This window comes from Chiloscyllium plagiosum, chromosome 25, assembly GCF_004010195.1.
Source record: "Chiloscyllium plagiosum isolate BGI_BamShark_2017 chromosome 25, ASM401019v2, whole genome shotgun sequence".
NCBI lineage: Eukaryota > Metazoa > Chordata > Chondrichthyes > Orectolobiformes > Hemiscylliidae > Chiloscyllium > Chiloscyllium plagiosum.
Genome location: NC_057734.1, coordinates 16770337 through 16789743, shown reverse-complemented (window position 1 = coordinate 16789743; position 19407 = coordinate 16770337). Strand labels below are relative to the sequence as shown.

General features: G+C 41.0%; 1 long non-coding RNA gene across 1 annotated transcript in view; it reads left to right on the top strand.

Moving 5' to 3' along the window:
- The window catches only part of LOC122562614, a 46373-nt gene extending 27681 nt beyond the window's left edge, over positions 1–18692 (top strand). Inside the window, exon 3 of the long non-coding RNA XR_006315372.1 lies at positions 16539–18692. This is a non-coding gene — a long non-coding RNA (uncharacterized LOC122562614). The remainder of the gene's footprint in view (positions 1–16538) is intronic.
- Positions 18693–19407: the final 715 nt, after the last annotated feature.

Here is a 19407-nt window from a genome sequence, read left to right as displayed (position 1 = left end):
CTTACCATTAAATATATAAGTCCTGCCAAGATTTTCTGTTCTCATCTTGTGCATGAAAACTTCCAACTAGTGAACAATGATGATTAAGGATAGAAATGACAACCTCACTCCCCATTCATATTCTTTCCCTCCCCTCTTTCTGCTCAAACAATCTGAAGCCACTGATGCCATCCAACTTGAGACTGAAACATCCAACTTAAAATCAACATAAATTATGGATCAAGCCTGCTTGAATCACATCTCTCTGTACCACACAACCTACATTTTTCTCCTTAGGCATTAATGAAGTCTACTATAGGTAACTCTTATGAGAATCTTGTTAATTAGAAGAATTTCCGTACAAATATTGGTAAACTGTTGACATTGGGCTGTGCCTGTGTAGACTGTAGAAGCTGAAGTCAATTTGCTGTGTTCCTTTGGGCCATCAGTGAATGGAAGATACAGTTAATAAATGTAAGGAACAGACAAAACATTTAAGCAGACTTGGAAAAAATAAACACTAGAGTAATTGAGATATTTAGCAAGGAAATAGGCCCTTCAGCCCAACTCGTCCATGTCAACCAGATATCCCAACCCAATCTAGTCCAATTTACCAGCACTTAGCCTATATCCCTCTGAACCCTTCCTATTTATATACCCATCCAGATATAAATATAATAATTGCACCAGCCTCCACCACTTCCACTGGCAGCTAATTCCATACACACACCACCCTCTGTGTGAAAGTGTTGCCCCTTAGATCCCTTTTATATCTTTACCCTCTCAACTTAAACTTTGGATTCCCCCAGTCTGGGCAAAAGACATTGCCTATTTACCCTATCCATGCCCATCATGATTTTATAATCCTCTATAATGTCACCGTCAGCTTTCAACCCTCCAGGGAAAATAGCCCCAGCCTATTCGTCTTCTCCCGATAGCTCAAACCTTCCAACTCTGGCAACAGCCTTATAAATCTTTCCTGAATCCCTTCAGGTTTCAATACCCTTCCTATAGCAGGGAGACCAGAATTACAGGCAATACTCTAAAAGTGGCCAAACCAATGTCCTGTACAGTCGCAACATGACCTCCCAACTCCTATACTCAATGCACTGACCAATAAAGGTAAGCATATCAAACACCTTCTTCACTATCCTACTTATCAGTGACTCCACTTTCAAGGAACTATGAACCTGCACTCCAAGGTCTCTTCATTCACCAATACTCCCCACTATCTTACCATTAAGTGTGTAAGTCCTGCCCTGATTTGCATTTCCAATACGCAACATCTCACATTTATCTAAATTAAACACCATCTGCCACTGCTCAGCCCATTGGCCATTCTGATTAAGATCCCGTTGTACTCTGAGGTAACCTTCTTCGTTGTCCACTACACCTCCAATTTTAGCGTTGCCTGCAAACTTACTAACCATACCTCTTATGTTCACATCCAAATCATTTACATATAAATGACAAAAATCAGTGGACCCAGCACCGATCCTTGTGGCACACTGCTGGTCACAGGCCTTCAGTCTGAAAATCAGCCCTCCATCACCACCCTCTGTCTTCTACCTTTGAGTCAGCTCTGTATCCTAATGGCTAGTTCTCCCTGTATTCCTGTAGACCTTGTTAACCAGTCTACCACGAATAACCTTGTCAAACGCCTTACAGAAGTCCAAATGAATCACATCCACCACTTTGCCCTCATCAATCCTCTTTGTTACTTCTTCAAAGAATTCAATCAAGTTAGTGAGATACGATTTCCAACGCACAAAGCCATGTTGAATATGCTAATCAGTTCTTGCCTTTCCAAATACATGTTAATCCTGTCCCTCAGGATTCCCTCCAACAACTTGCCCACCATTGATGTCAGGCTCACTGGTCTATAGTTTCCTGGCTTTTAGAAGATGGGAAGTTGTTGGAATGACTCGGCTGTAATTATGTGTACTCAAATGTAACAAAATCATTTTAAAAGGAAGTGTAAAATTCAGGTGATAAAACTGTGCAAAGTGAACCGTAAGGGTATTACTAATGTAATTAACTGCCATCTGTTCCTGAAGTATGAGTGGTGGATTTGTAAACAAAATTCTAATGACAGCAAAAATTTACAAGTTCTCTGAAAAGACATTTGTAACCTTAAATGCAATGCTGATGATATTATACCGAAACTAAAGAGGCTGGTTTTAACACAGCACATGGTTACGATGGGGCAGGTTGTAGATGGGGTCAGGTTTGGACAGTTAAAATTGCCCAGATTACTTGCCCAATGAGAAACTGATTGTTCTGATTTCAACTCACTCAAGAGAGCAAGCAGCCCCTTTTTAAAAACATTATTTATGCCAGTTCCTGATGACATCCTTAATAAACTCATAGGAAATGAACCTTATAACCACATACTTGCTGGTTGCTAGTATTGGCCAGATGATGAGGTAATGCACTAACCCCTAATTTCCAAGTCAGTTTGGCGGGGTTGGAGTGTACAGACCCGATTGACAGGATTACCCAGTGATCACCTCAACAGATTACTTAAAAACAAGAGCTATTATCGGAACCACACAAAACATTCCTTCAACAATTAACCCTCACTATGCCAAATTCCACATAAAGCTTTTCAAAGCATATCCAACTCCCAACAAAGCAGCAAGCACTGATTTGAATTATCTCTATTGTATTTAGTTGATGATTAATTGATCTTCACAGTTAATTATTAAAGCCAAGTTAAACTTTCAAATGTGTTATGATCGAGATGGGAGGAGTTCCATGGATCACAAAGTAAAATTATTTGTTTTACACGGTTCTTGATATGGCCAGTCATATACTTCCTCTATATTGGACTTAAAAGATTTGCCAACCAAGTTCTTTAAATATTGAATATTTTATGAAGTAAAATTTATTCACAGAACAGTCAATTCTGTGAATTCAACACATAGTTTGTAATCTGAAAACAATAAATAATAAACAATAAGTGTAAATAACAAAACCATACCCACTCAGCCAAACCAGCTAAAAGATGCAAAGATTCACATTATGGAAAAAAAAACTTGATGCTATTAAGCCTTAGTTCTTCAAGGCAAAAGGACTAAGATTTGAGATATTCTGATGGCTATCAGTCTGATCTTCATGCATGTGTAGACAGGTGTCACCAAACATAGGCAGTTGTTTCTGGGATTCTGCTAAACACAATTTTCTTAGAAAATAGCATATCAAGACATCTTCCAGTTGTTTCTCAAAAGGACAATCAAGTTTCATGCTGAGTTCGTCACAAAGCCGCTTCATAAACAGCAGCTACGCATTGAGCAGTTTGTTCCATAGCAACATTGCCCCAATGAAAAATCAAAACCATCTCTAAGCCTGCAAAACAGAACAGCCATAAAATCAAGTTTGAATGCAGTCAGGCTTTATTCCCTGAAGTGAGTTCAAAAATGTAAATATCTGGAACCAAAAGATTTCATGATAAACATGCTATTGGATTGTTATACAGAAATGTAGAATGGGTAGATTTTTTTGTAACCTTTGATCAGAGAGATTATATCTCTCTGCCCATTTTCTGACTGTGATTATCCAATTTACTTTAGTCTGGAAATACAATTGGAGATCTTCCTTCTTTGAATGGTTTGCCATCAAATTACTTTGTGCATATAAGTTGACTAATGCACTGGGGCATAGTATTAATTCTGAGTTTTACAATTCATAGTGCATGATATATCAAACATGACATATCAGTGTTATAGTGTGTTACAATTTGTAAAACACCCCAATGCTTTGTATTTAGCAAAGTTGAATTGAATGTGTGAAATAAATGAGGTGGTGTTGCAACAGTGTTTCAGTCTTTCAACTTTGGAGCGTTTACTGGGAATAATACTGCATGTTCTAGGGATCTCCAACAGCTCTGCAATATCATGCTGTTAAATCACTATGCTGAAGCTAAAATCTAACACTGAATTCATTAGGAAGGAAAAGTATACAGAAAAATGATTGAGTCATTAGGTAAGCGCAAGTACCTAGCTACACCTTTTAAAACATTTGAGTTATCAGTTCTCTTCATTGCACATTGAACATGAAGTTTAAAATTTTAAGAAGTATTTTACAGGAGCAATTGATAGCTTGGAGCCCAAAGGTAACCCAACTAACATAATGGCATGGCAAAGTGGAAAAGTGAAGAACATTGGGTGTCAGATTGGTTACTTCTGCTTCTGTTCTTTGTTTTTCTGGTTACAAAATAGAAGATTAATCAAAATGGTCCTATTTTGAGTTAGTGATAGAATAGAGACAAAAGGAGCCCATAAAAAGAAAGAATTTTTCTAAACTAGACAACATCACAGTGTTATTACTGCTCATTATCTTAATGCCATCTTCCATGCCCCAGGGGTTTAAGCCTCCCAATTCTACAACTCCTTTAAACATTAATCTGGAGAACATTGTGAAGCCAGCAATCATTAATTTCTCTAAAAGTGAAAGTAAATGGATTTAATATCTATTATGTTTAAATATAAATCATAGCCACAGTTCTCTTTTTTTTAAATATAGCTGTCAACAAGTAGTAAAATGATGGCAGATACATTGAAATGTTTATGAGTTCTTACCATATCCAGGATCTCTTTTAATGCTTGACTTCAATTTAATTTAGAAACTTGACACTTGCTGCAATACACTATAAAACAGAACTAGATTACATTAGATTTGTCCAGTCATTTATTAGGTGTTAAATACTTTCTACATTAAAGAAAGCCTTGAGCTTTTAAAAGCTCCAAGTGAATTATCAAATTTATCACAATAACAACTTATTTCAGTGATTACCACAGAGTGGATGGAATAACATTCTTACATTGAACATACCTTTTTTTTTACCCCTTTTGAAGGGGTGAAATTGAGCTTGAGGTCAGCCTATATTCATGATATAAATGTTTATTCTTTGTCCAGGAAAGAGTTGCAGGTAAAGTACATTAAAATCGTTTTAACAGGTGCATAAAGCTGACCTTCACTGAATATTAAAGGATCACAAGTTGACATTCTGCACCAAAGGGAACAGGAATGTCACAATGCGGTAGAGGATATTTTTCTGAGATTGGAATGGAAACAAATTAGTTAAGCAGAGTAATTGGCTCAACTTTGATATCCTGTTTTTGGTCTGTGAGTACCTGATTCCAACACTGGATGTTGGTAAAAAGTATCCTTTTCACAAGTATTGACATTCCTTGCTTTCATGCACACAAAAAAAAGGCAATGTTGCAAGCCTAGAAAGATTCTAAAAATACTGAAATATAATTGAGTTTTATTCTTCGTATTTGAGAAAGGGGATATTAGGGGATGACAAAGATGTGAATTTGCTCATGGCTATCCTGCAGTGCCAATCGAAGCCTATTGCTCAGTGATGTGGGAGCTTTGTTTGGTGCTTATCCATCATAATGAAACCACTCTTAATCTACTGCTTTCGTTAAGCCATTTGTCTTTTTTTTAATGAGATAGCTCATTATCCATGGTATAGGTCATGACCAAACTGAAAAGCACAGATCAGAAAATGAAAACTGAAAGAACCGTGGTTGCTGTAAATCAGAACCATAAACTGCTCAGCAACTCTGGCAGTATCTGCAGAGGGAAATTAGAGTTAACGTTTCGGTGATCCTTCATCAGGACAGAAAATGAATTCAGCGGTTAGATGACAGAAACTTTGGTAGAAAATTGTCCAAGCTTGAGGAGGTGGGTTTGGAGACTGGGAGTGTAGAGATAAGGTTTAATGCAAATGTAAATAATCCTGTGACATAAGCCATGATGTAAATGTACTGGAGCTCTAGTGGGGAGGTTGCAATTTGCATGATGCTCTGTCACCTTATCATCATGTACTATGCATGAATAAGCTTTGTTTAACATTAGCCAGAAATTCGGCCTGAACTAACTCAAAAATGCCAAAGAATTCATATTGGAACAGGAAGAACCAGGAAAAATGGGAAAGAAAGACTGGGTCAACAATGTGTTCCACCTCCTCCTCCTTTTTCCATAGGCTGTTTATGAGTGCTGTCAGTAACCTGCCTAGCAGCTGTGGGAAGACAATTATATTGGTTAATGCACTGATTACCTAACCATTTCCAAAGGAGATGGTATATTCCCAGCAGTGTATGAGACCCTTAATGTGTCTGGAACTCATCAATTCAAGGAGGCAAGCGAACAGTGGGTAGCCATTGAGGTCAGACACAGTCATATACCCAATAGGGATAACATCTGACAGCCTTAAACAGATGAATACAAGAATAAGTTTTTGATACCATTTCTACTGAAAATGTTGGAGAGAAAGAAATTGCTGAAGGTTTCAAAAACAGAACCAACCAACCAACTCAGTGGGACATGGGTTCTGCTTTCTACGATGGGATGGACCACAAAGGAGAAACAGCAATGTTACCACCTGAAAAGCCATAGGCAGCAACCAGAGGTGTCATAACCGCAGCAAGCAATGTTGAATAGAACAAAACTTAGTGTTGAAACTGGTAATAATTTATATCTAAAAACACAAGGCCTGTTAACAAGTGCTTGACATTTGGTCAGAGAATTAAACTCAACTGGAAGCATTAGACATTCTTAAATAATCTTTTACGTCAAACAGCTGCTGAAGCTGATGTAAATATCACATCATGACAGAAGCCCGAAATACCAAACATGGTTTTGAACAAAGAAAATCCATAAATTTTATGACTGTTTGAATATAATCAAAATAACCCATGCTAGAGACATATTGTGCAGTTAACTATTTCTTTACCAGATTTTAATTCTTTTCCCTTTTTACTCTCCCTTTCTATAATGGTTGATTTCTTGCTGAAGCATGGTTTTTAAATTCATTCATAGAGTATAGACATTAGTCAGTAGGCCACCATTCATTTTGCATTTCCAATTGCCCTGGAAAAGTTGGTGGTGAATTCCCTTCTTGAGCATTGCAGTCCTTGGGGTGTAGAAATACATGCAGTGCTGTGCCCTCATCCTTCCAGGATTTTAACTCAATGGTATTGAAGGATGGTGATATATTTCTAAGTCAGGATGGTGAGTTGTTTGAGGGTGGGTTTGTGCCCTTGTCCTTCTAGGGGTTTGGCAGATGCTGTTGGAGAAGCTTGGGGAGCCTCTTGTGGATGGTTCACATTGCTGCCACTGTGAACAGGGAGCCAGTCAAGCAGGCTACTTTGTCATGAATGGCATCAACGTTCTTGAATGTCTCAGGATCTGGAGGGTATGTCATCATGCATCTGTCTGGTGGCGCTTAGACAGGCTTTCAGGTGACAAGGGGTGAGTTACTTTCCACAGAGTTCCTTGCCTGTAACTTGCTCATGTAATCATCTTATTTATAAGGCTGGTCCAGTTCAGTCTCTGGACAATGATAATCCTCAGGATGATGATAGTGGGGAAATTCAGTGATGGTTATGCCATTGAATATCAAGTGACAATGGTTAGATTCTCTTTTGTTAGTGATGGCCATTGTCTGGCAATTGTATGGTACAAGTGTTACTTCCCACTTATCAGACCAATCTGAATGTTTTGAACATGTCTTACTACATGTGAACACAGACTGCTCAAAGATCTGAATGGTGTTGAGCTATATCCCATCATCAGCCAGATACTCCTACATCTGCCCTGGAAGGTCATTTATGAAGCAACTGAGAATGGTTCAATCTAGGACACTACCTCCAACAACAATCACCTTCCTTTACACTAGGTATGACTCTGACCAGTGGAATGTTTTCCCCTGATTCATTTTTGAAAGAAATAATCCATTGAATATGGGCACTGCTGACTGGGCCAGCATATGTTGCCCATCTCCAGGTACCCTTGAGAAGGTGGTCGTGAGCTGCCTTGGCACAGAACCTTGAAGAACTGGTTAGTACAGCAATGGAACAAGTTTCCTTATAAGGTTTACAGCCACCTATGAATAAACAAGATCACTCTTTTCTCGGGGAGTTAAAGCCCTCACCCAGTCCAAATACTAATGACCGAGAAAATGAAATAACCCAACTTCCACATATATTCCTGCAGTAAGACCCTTCAGCAAGTATTACTGATGGAACAGAAACCAGCACTGAGAAAGAAAACTCATCAATTTTAAAGCAATGGTTTTTGTACCTTGTCATAGACCATTCTGACCTATCTGTTGACACAGAGGGACCAAATCCAAGTTTTGGGGAGGGTAGGAGATATAAGGAAAAAACTACAGTAAATGTTGTAAAACAAAATAACCTAGATAACTAATTTGAGAATATATATGTGTTCATGATGAGGAAGAAAATCTTGGGAGATGTGTGTGAGGGATATGAATGTTTATATCAGACCATTAAAGTTTGGAGAGGTATGTATGGAATATGAGTGTTCTAATCAGGCCCTAAATCTCGGGGAGTTGTGTGAGAGGGTAGGAGTGATTAGATCAGGACACTAAAGCTTGTGGAAGGGCTGTTATTTAAAGGCTTTAGGACCTTGACACAACCTTATCATGATGTCAAGGAGTTGCTCTTCACTGAATAGCACGCTGTGAGCAGAGTTAAAGAAGAGAGAAGCATATAGAGTAGATTAACTAGCATTAAGTTATAGAGTAGGAGCAGATTTTCAATAATCCGCTAAGAAGGTTGAAGTCTGACATATGGCTGAATATATGCATTATAGCATTTTCCTTAATATGTCAGTGTAAAGAAGCCTAGAATGAAGACAGCTCTTGACCTTGCCTTCCTTTTGACCAGTCAGTTTTGAAGGAAATTCTTGAATCTGGGCATAAAACAAATGCCAGTGGTGGAGCCTTTCTGCATTGATATGGAGATAATCACTTCTCCTGCCGTGCTATTCAACTGGTCTCATTGCCCTTTAGGCTCATAACCAACTACCATAGAGTGAAGAGCTCCATCCACCCCAACATGAGGAAAGAGACTCAAATGTTGTTATAGTTTTCAAAATGTACAATAAGCCTTTTTTCTCTTTCAGGGACTGAGTGGGCAGTGTACAATATGCTGACAAAGTGTGGGTGGGATATGGACACATGTGAGATCGCTGTGCTGATGGTCACCATATCTAACCTCACATCCCTCATTCTTTGTGAGCTCTTCTTTCCCCATCCATAATAACTGGGGAGGTGAGGCTCCACTCTTCTCAAGGAATCAAACTGCACCACATTTACTCCTACCAGCATCACGTATTGATTAAGTTGGTTCTGAAGGAGATCATAGAGAGGGTCTTTACTGTTAATGGCTGAGGAAAATCTACCACAACCTCTTGACAGTGGACAGAGTACAGTGTCAGGCTTGTGGGGGTGTAGTGCATGTGCCCAAGAACTGCCCTATTCACAAGGTTTCAAAGCTATCCAGCTGGCTGCAGTTGGCACCATCTACATCCCAATCTTCTGAAATTCCAGGATTTCCTTGCTCCTAACTTTGGTTACCCCAACAGAGTCCAGCTAATCCTCAACTGGGGACTAGTGAGCTAGTGCTGTTCACTCAATCAGTTTGTTCCCCCTCTCAAGCCTTGTCTGATACTCTAGGCCAAAATGAGCAGTGGCTTTTGAAATCCTTCCTCACCAGATCCCTGAGGAACATGGGATACTGTTGCATACTGCATTCCCTCTGTCTAATAGTGTGGTATTGATGGGTGCATAAAGTCTAACTCTCAGAAGTTTGAATCCTGCCATGCTCGATGCTGGAATGAAGAAATTAATGAGGAACATGGGATACTGTTGCATACTGCATTCCCTCTGTCTAATAGTGTGGTATTGATGGGTGCATAAAGTCTCTGACATGAAGATAACCATCGCCTGCATCAACAGCAACAGCAACACAGAAGCACAGTGCAGGTTTAAGGACTGCTCATTCCTTCTGTAACCGAGTGTGCTTCCTGCAAGACACCCACACATTCTAGGAAATGAAGAGGTATAGTCCCTGGAATGGCAAAGAGCACCAGACATGCCTCAAATTCTGGTGGGCCAGTTATTTAGTTATCCCCATATTTTCAGACAGTGCCCTCAGTCAACGAACCTGTACCAGGCTATTTGCTCCGTCTTTCTGTCAGTTTGGGAGCTAGGGGAGCATTATGCATCACTTTGTGAGTGCTCCTGGTGCTGAGCCACAGCAAATGAGTTTTGCTGAAGAACTGAGCACTGTTTTCAGATTCACTGATGAGGAGAAGTTCATCTTCCTGGGAAGGGCTATTAACTGAATCCCTGAGGATAGGGACTGTGGTGGTACCCAGTTCTGCTCAACATCGACAAAGGATTTGGCTAAGACTTCAACTCGGTGAATGTCTGGCGACATCTTCGTCTTGACTCATCTTAACATCTTCATCTTTCTGAGGTGTATGTGCAGAATTGACTGCCTTTATATTTCTCAGGCATATGTTTTCTGTGTTCCAGCAGCTTCTGTGCAGCATGTGCAATGCTCAAACCATAGTCTGATGTTCTCTTGTTCTGTTCCAGTTTCAGACGAGGCCCACATATTGGCACATTCTGCAACCTGCTGCTAAAGGCTGGACAGTTCCAGGACTCTTTCTGTCACTTCTCCGTAGCTGGAGAAACAATCTGGAAGGATTCTGCTCCTTGAGGTTGTGGTAGCAATGGGCAAGACTCATATCCAGATCTTCTCTGAGCAATATGTAAAGGTGTTGCAAAAGGGCAAAGGTCTAAGATTGAGAAGATGAAGAAGGATGTACTCAACCTGGAGTAACATATTGGTCAGGTCATCAAAGACTCTTCTCTGTGGGAGATATACAAAGAGAAAAGCCTGTGCAACTCATCAGGTTCTGAAATGTGTACTTGAGGTCATAGGTCCAGTCCTTTATGTTCTGCACCATTGCTCCCCTTTCTGCTACTTCCTGGAAAAATAGGCATGGGGTCCATATGCAGCTCTTTATACTGCTGGACAGTGGGAGAGACCTTTTCTTGGATTCCAAGAAAATCAAAACCAAGCCTGAGACTATTACACCACTCTGTCTTCTCTGGATCCATTCAGTGAGGATATTGACGGAATTCTGAGGAAGGACCTGTTGCAATTCGGCCCAGGAAAGCCAAGCGTCTTGATGCTCTAATTAGTCTAAAGGAGTTCACCTCTGCCCTCAATCAACTCTCAGAAGTTTGAATCCTGCCATGCTCGATGCTGGAATGAAGAAATTAATGATGACCATAAAGCTGTCGTTGACTGTCGGAAAAATCCATCTAATTCACTAAAGTCCTTTAAGGAATGAAATGTCTGTCCTTACCTGATCTGACTCCAGGTCTGCTGCAATGAAGTTGACTCTTAACCGCCCTCTGAGCAATTAATGCTAGCTTTGCCTGCAGCACACACATCCCATGAAGAAAAGAGAAACCTCAGAGCCAGAAGGGCTGACTGTGGAATTTCACAGGGTGTTTTGGAATGTCCTGTGGATTGATGATGCGTGGAGCCTGAAGGATATTTCATAACTGGGAAGATGACCTTGTCAGAGTGCAGGGTCACCATAGTCCCACTGTTAAATGGGCAATCTCAGTCTGCCTAAGAACTGGGGCCCAGTGTCCTTCCTCAGCACAAGCTACAAAATGTTGGCCTGTGAAATATTTTGCTGACTTGACCACATGATCTATCCTGACCAGCTTTATATGGTCCCAGTCCAGAGTGTTCATGACAACATTTATCTAATCTGGCACCCATCTTTCCCACTAGTCTCGTCTATGGGCAACCTTCCACTCCCTTAATCATTAGAAGCAATTTGACAGGGAAAGTCATGGACATTTATTTGGGATTCTCCAAACATTTTGGTTCAGGATGCAGTTTGTCACCCAGGTTCCACTTCTCTATGTTGCCACAAAGTGTCTGTTTAAGGCTAATGGGTTCAAGACAATGCCCCTTCTCTTTGGGCGAGGAGTACATGCTGTTACCCCTTGGATGGTCAGTTGTATTTTACTTGTGCGATATTATTTCTTTGCGTCTTCTCAAAGAGGTTGTCAGGATTGGCTCTCGGAGTATATAGCTTGGAGACAATCCGCAAGCTGATGATGTGCTCTTCACATTCATAGATATAGCTGATCTGCAGAGGACCTGAAAGTATCAAGAAACATGCTCTGCCAGTTCTATGCAGGAATCTACTGGGAAAATGTTCTACTTTCCTGCTTCATCAGTGATGGATAGACTCTCTGCTGAAGGAGGCCAGATCTTTCATCTGGAGCATTATCTCTTTTCTCTATTTGAGAGTCTATCTCAGTCTATTCTGCTAAGCGATCTTGGCCAGTGAACTGGAAAGAGCTGGAGAACAAAGTCACTACTTGTCTAAGGAGCTGGATGGGATGGTTCTGAGTGCTGTCCTACAGGGGTTATGTATTGATTATAAACCAGTCAGTAACTATAATCCCTCCCCCAGACTTTGTCATGAAGCTACAGGTGGTATTCACACTCTTCTACTGGGAGAAAGACCAGCATCAGGTCTCTGCTAAGACTCTGGATCTGCTGCTTGGGATGGGCAGTCAGAAGCTGGTGTTACTTTGAACCCAGATTGTGACTTTCTGACTTCAACTCCTCCAGCAATACCCTAACATTGAGCCTCCTTCTCGAAGGTGTATACCTGAGATGTACATCTCCTGCACATATACATCCTTATCAATGAGTATGTATGATAAGGATAAGGCACAGTGGCACAGTGGTTAGCAGTGCTGCCTCACAGCGCTAGAGACCCGGGTTCAATTCCCACCTTAGGCGTCTGACTGTGTGGAGTTTGCACGTTCTCCCCGTGTCTGCGTGGGTTTCCTCCGGGTGCTCCGATTTCCTCCCACAGTCCAAAGATGTGCAGGTCAGGTGAATTGGCCATGCTAAAATTGCCCGTAGTGTTAGGTAAGGGGTAAATGTAGGGGTATGGGTGGGTTGCGCTTCAGCGGGTCGGTGTGGACTTGTTGGGCCGAAGGGCCTGTTTCCACACTGTAAGTAATCTAATCTAATCATATATTTCATACAAATATACCTTTTTATAATAATGCACTATATAGTTACATGATAAGAAATTTATTTTTTTCAGAGGATAGTGAACCTATGAAATTCTCTACCAGTGGAAGGTGTGGAGGCCAAGTCACTGAATATCATTAAGAAACAAATGGATTTAGAGTCATGGTGCTGTGCAGCATGGAAACAAACACTTCAATCCAACTCGTCCATGCCAAGCAAACATCATAAATTAATCTAGTCCCACTTGTCACCATTTGGTCCATATCTCTTCCTACTTATCTAACTATCCAGATGTCTTTTAAATTACACCAGTCTCCACCACTTCCTCGAGCAGTCCATTCCATACATGCACCACCCTCTGTATAAAAGAGTTCCGGTCCCTTTTAAATCTTTCCACTCTCACCCTAAACTATGCCTCTAGTTCTGAACTCCCCCACCCCAGGGAAAAGACCCTATCCATGTCCCCCATGATTTTATAAATCTCCTTAAGGTTACCGCTCAACCTCCGATGCTCCAGGGTAAACAGCCCCAGTCTATTCAACCTCTCCCTATAGCTCAAACCCTCCATCCCTGGCAACATCCTTATAAGTCATTTCTGCACCCTTTCAAGTTTAACAACATCCTCCATATGGCAGGGAGACAAGAACTGAACACAGCATTACAAAACTGGCCTAACTAATGTCCTGTACAATTGCAACATGACCTCCCAACTCAGTGCACTGATCAATAAAGGCAAGCATACCAAATGTCTTCTTCACTATTGTATCTATCTGTGACTCTGCCTTCACGGAACTATGAACCTGCACTCCAAGGTCTCTTTGTTTGGCAACACTCCCCAGGACCCTACCATTAACTGTATATGTGGTGCCCTAACTTGCCTTACCAAAATGCAACACACCACATTCATGAAAATTAAACTCCACCTGACACTCCTTAGCCCATTGTTCCATCTGATCAAGGCCCCATTGTACTCTGCAATAACCTTCTTCATTGTCCACAACACCACCAATTTTGGCACTGTCTGCAAACTTACCAATCATTCCTCCTATATTCACATCCAAATTATTTATATAAATGGCAAGAAGCAGTGTATCCAGCACCGATCCTTGCAGTACACCGCTGGTCACAGGCCTCCAGTCCAAAAAGCAACCGTCCACCACCACTCTATGTCTCCTGCTTTCAAGCCAATTTTGTATCCAAATGACTAGCTCTCACTGTATGCCATGTGATCTAGCCTTAACCAGTTCTACAATGTGGAACCTTGTCAAATGCCTTGCTGAAGTCCATATAGACAACATCCACCATTCTGCCTTCATTAGTCATCTTTGTCACTTCTTCAAAAAACTCGATCAAGTTAGTGAGATGATTTCCCACACACAAAGCCATGTTGACCATCTATAATCAGTCCATGCCTTTCCAAAGACATGCAAATCTTGTCCATCAGAATTCTCTCCAATAACTTACACACCACTGACATCAAGCTCACCAGTTTGTAGTTCCGTAGCTTTTCCGTGGGGCTACCTTTCTGAAATAATGGCACCACATTAACCACCCTCCAGCCTTCCGTCACCTCACCTGCAGCTATCAATGATACAAATATCTCAGCAAGGGGGCCAGCAATCATTTCCCTGACTTCCCACAAAATTCTAGCATATACCTGATCAGGTCCTGGGAATTTATCTATCTTAATGTGAATAAGACATCCAGCACCTGTAATATGGACACTTTTCAAGATATCACTATGTATTTCTCCAAGACCTAGCTTCCATATCCTTCTCCACAGTAGATACTGACGCAAAGTACTCATTTAGTATCTCACCCACCTCCTGCATTTTCACACATAGCCTGGTTTATTTTTAAAACTTTAAATTTCAGATCAGATTTCTAGACACAGTAGGTCTCAAGGGATATGGGGAGTAAGAGGAAGTATGGTGTTGAGATAAAGGACCATCCATGATCATATTGAATGGTGGACTGGGCTGCACAGGTTCCTGCTTTTACTGTTCACAACCTTTCCTTTGTTTGAACACATCATCATGTTCCAGTTTCCCATCCAGTGCTGATTGAGGTTTCTGATAGAGGGCTCTCTATACGGAAATCCCCCCATTTACCATCAGGCACTGGGTCAGAGGGTTTTGTTCACAGAGGACCAATGTAATCATGGATCAAGTAGATCCAATGAACTTTGAGGATTCTGTCAGCTCTGCATTTGTCGGCTTCAATCCCTTTTTATTGCTTTCAAAGGGACAGCTCTGAAATTTTTGTTTGCACTTCAGCCCCATGCTTCTGAATTCTGGACATCCAGTGGTGAGAAGTCCCTCCTTGTGGGTCTGTGAAAGTAGCCATGAGCATTACACCAGATTGCCTGCCTCCCTTTCATTTTACATTCATGCCAAGGTGTCCTTAGAAAGGGAGCAAGCAATGTCTGCCACTTCACTTCAGACCTTCCACAACCCGCAAGCACTGGACTGTATCATCACTCTCTAAGTTAGCAATTCTTTTTAAAGTTAGTTAGATCCCTTTGGAATTTTGATTTTTGAGACTGTGCTCCATAAGGCTTGTCTATATTAATTTTATTGAATTTGGCTATTTAAAACTGTAGGACCCTAACCCAGTGGGCCCAACTAGAAGCCTCCAGTGCTTGGTACCTCAACATAGGACAGTGAAGATCACGGTTTGGGAGGCAAGGTGCTGCTAAAAGAGCCTGATCATGGTGCACTAGTGGTGGAAGGAGTAGATATGTAAGGGAGTGAATGGGGAGTCAATCAAGTGGACTCCTTTGTCGTAGATGGAGTAAAGCTTCTCAGGATGTCCTTGGAGCTGTATACATTCAATTCAATTGGAAAGCTCTTCTAGCTTGTGTCTCGAAGATGATGGCAAGTTCGATGATGTACTACTCACGCTAGTGTTCCCAGCCACTAACATGTTCTTATAGACATTGTATTTATGTGGCAGATCCACCTAAAATTGCTGATCAATAGTGACCCCCTAAAATGTTGGTGGTGAGACTTTCAACTTATGTATTGTTGTTGAATGTCAAGGGAAGATAGTTAGATACCCTTTTGTTGGAGATGGTCATTGTCTGACCTTTGTCACTGACCAGCCCAGACCACAACATTATCCAGGACTTGCTGTGGGCAAGGACTGCTGCATTATCTGCAGTTACAAATGGACAATCACAATATTTACTAAGTGCCAGCTAGGAAAGTGGGTTTTGCACTCCTTGAACAAGAATGATCAGGAGAAATTCAATCCATGTAAAATTCCAGACCAGTCAGAAAGTACCAATGTTGACAGGTTATTTAATCTTGAAGTTTTCCTGGTTGGTTTAATAATATTTTTTACCCAATGTTGAATTTCCAACAGAACTGATTGATTAGTAATCTGAATTTGATATGATTAGGTTTATTATTGTCACATGTACTTAGATACAGTGAAACGTTTTGTTTTGCATTCAGTGCAGGGATTAGGGTAATAGAACAAAGTGAAGAATACAATGTTACAGCTGCAGAGAAGGTGCACAAGCAGCAAGATCAACATTAAATTTAAAATTTCAGAAGTCCATTCAGAAGTCGACTAACAGCAGGCAAGAAGCTGTTCTTGAATCTGTTGGTTACATGTGTTTAAGCTTTTGTATTTTCTGTTCTACAGACGAGATACGAAGAGATTATTACTGGGGTGAAAGAGGTCTTTGATGATGTTGGTTGCCTTCCTGAGGCAGCAGAAAGTTTAGATGGAGTCAATGGATGGCTTGCATGATGGACTGGACTTCCCAACTCTCTGTGGTTTCTTATGGTCCTGGGCTACCAGTTGCCATACCAACCTGTGACATATCTGGATAGAATACTTTCTACGGTGCATCCAGAAAAATCAGTAGGAGTCTTTATGGACATGTCAAATCTCCTGAGCCTCCTGAGGAAGTAGAGATGTTGTTGTGCTTTCTTGACCACAGTGTCAATGTTAATGGACCAGAACAGATTGTTGGTGATCGTCACTCCTAAGAACTTGATGGTCTCGACCATCTCCTGCTCAGAACCATTGATGTAGACAGGGGCATTCCCTCTACCTTGCTTCCTTTAAGGAAAACTGGCTTAAATTTCCTGTCCATTTATACTAATTGTCCATTTATACTAATCCTGTCCATTTTTACCTCCCTGTCACTTATGTTGGTTGAGATGGGCAAAAATAATACAAGCCAGGGATTGAACATGTCAGGTCTGAGTAGCCCCATGCCATATGAAGCAATAGTATCACCCATTAAGGCATTTTAAAGTGCTTTCAGTTATTTTTACTCATTCAAAAAGGCACTCGGAGATATTACCTACAACTTTTGCATTGCAGTGACATCTTTGGGCATACGTGTTATTGCAGAAAAAAACTGAACTTTTTGTCAAAGATTGTTAAAAGAGATGTAATTTTATTTGTTAACATTGGCAGCACTCAGTGAGAGGGTGGGACTGGGCACTTTGTGGATGATGAAGTGACGTAAGCCTTGGTCAGGCACTGGTTATTCAAGTAGAAGAGAGCCCCTGCAAACCCATAGGAAGATCACCAGTTTTATTGGGTAGCCTCCCAAATAGCACATGATGCCTGCCCACCTGCTGCTGCTAGAATTGGCTTTCAGGTAGGAAGATCCATTCTCCACCTCCCCACCTCAAACTTTATCAGAGGGAGTCATCAAAATGAGGGGAACTCCATTTCCTGCCTTGTCTCCTGATCCTATGGCCATCCCTTCCTCAGCTTGCAGCCAACTCCTGGGAGGGGAATTAAATTTTGCTCATTGCCTGCAGATACCTCGGATCTTTGAGCAGTATTGAGTTTATGATTTCAGTGGTTCAACAGTCAGGGCATCACAGTGAATTTGATTGCTCAGTCCAGAGATGGAGAGAAATGTAATTGGTATCTAGCAATTCATATGGGGGAGTATACATGTACAGACAAAATGTGAAGGTAGAGTTCATTCATAATGTTTCCCTTCGCTGCAGTGGATTAGTCTACTGTGAATAAGATTTGGAATTTTCAACCGGTAATATTAAAGAGCTGGCATTATTTAAAATTGGTTACTGCCAGCGGGAAAATACCATCAATCAGAAAATCAAGGCTCCACTACATATGTTCATACATGAAGAATTTCTAGTGTGAAAGAAGATGACAATAATGAAAGGCATCCAACCTGTGTGTTCTGTCATGACTAATACCATATACTGTACTCCAGATTAATCACTGCTAACTATACATTAGACTCTAGTAGGGAAATTAGCGAAGTGAGATGCCTGTTAAATCTGAAAAGGACAGCATAAATTTTAGTCATAATTTTATATTTAATTGAATAACTTAATGGATCATTATTTAATATCCTGTATCATTATTATCTAAAAACACAGATATTGATTATTATGATAATTCTGTGATGTATTGCCTGAGCTGCCAGAATTTCTGCTGATACTGGAAACTTTTATTTAACATCATTACTATTGTTATTATTATAATTATTTTACCGGGCACCGTGTGGGATAGACCACCAGCTGAAGCAGTTCATATTTTTTCATTTGTATCTGTTTAAAAAAGGGATGGATGAATATGTGGTCAGAGCCATAGTTGAGGGTTATTTGAGGTAGGGAGAGACATATTGGCCCAGATCATCCTTCCCTGAATCATCAGAGACCAGATGTATGATCTGTTAGATGCTCCGATACAATGACCCCAGGGCCCTTTGATAAGGTCTGCACTAAGGGACGGCATGATGGCTCAGTGGTTAGCACTGCTGCCTCAGTGCCTGGGACCTGGGTTCAATTCCAGCCTCAGGTGACTGTCTATGTGGAGTTTGCACATTCTCCCCATGTCTGTGTGGATTTCTGCTGGGTGTTCTGGTTTCCTCCCACAATCCAAGGATGTGCAGGTAAGGTGATTTGATCATACTAAATTGTCCATAGTGTTCAGGGATGTGTAGGTTAGGTATATTAGTCAGGAGTAAATATAGAGTAATAGGGTAGGGGGGGTGGGCTACTCTTCAGAGGGTCAATGTGGACTTGTTGGGCCAATTGGCCTGTTTCCTAAGATTCTGAGTTAGAGTTGGAGACTTTAAAAGTTCTGAAATACTTCAATGATTAGTTACCCAAGAAATGATGCTGAAAGATCTTAGTCCAACATCTGGGTGAGTCTACAACTGACCCCAGTGACTTACACTGAGCCCCCCCATCCTGAGTGCCCACTTAAGCCCTGACAATCCCATCTCCACCCCATGACCTGACTGTCCCTTCTGACACAGCCTGTTTACCTCCCTCCCTACCTGTCTCCAGTGGCAGAGGGTCAATTAGCAGAGGACATAGATCCTGCCAAAAGAACTGGGGATAACATGAGTGGAAAAAATTATGCAGTGATTAAAGATCTGAAATAAACTGCCCAAAATGGTGATGGGAGCAGATTCACTAATAACTTTAAATTGGGAAATGGAGAAATACTTGAGGTTTTACAGGGCTATGGGGAGGCAGCAAGAGAGAATCTTGACCTGACCCCAGCC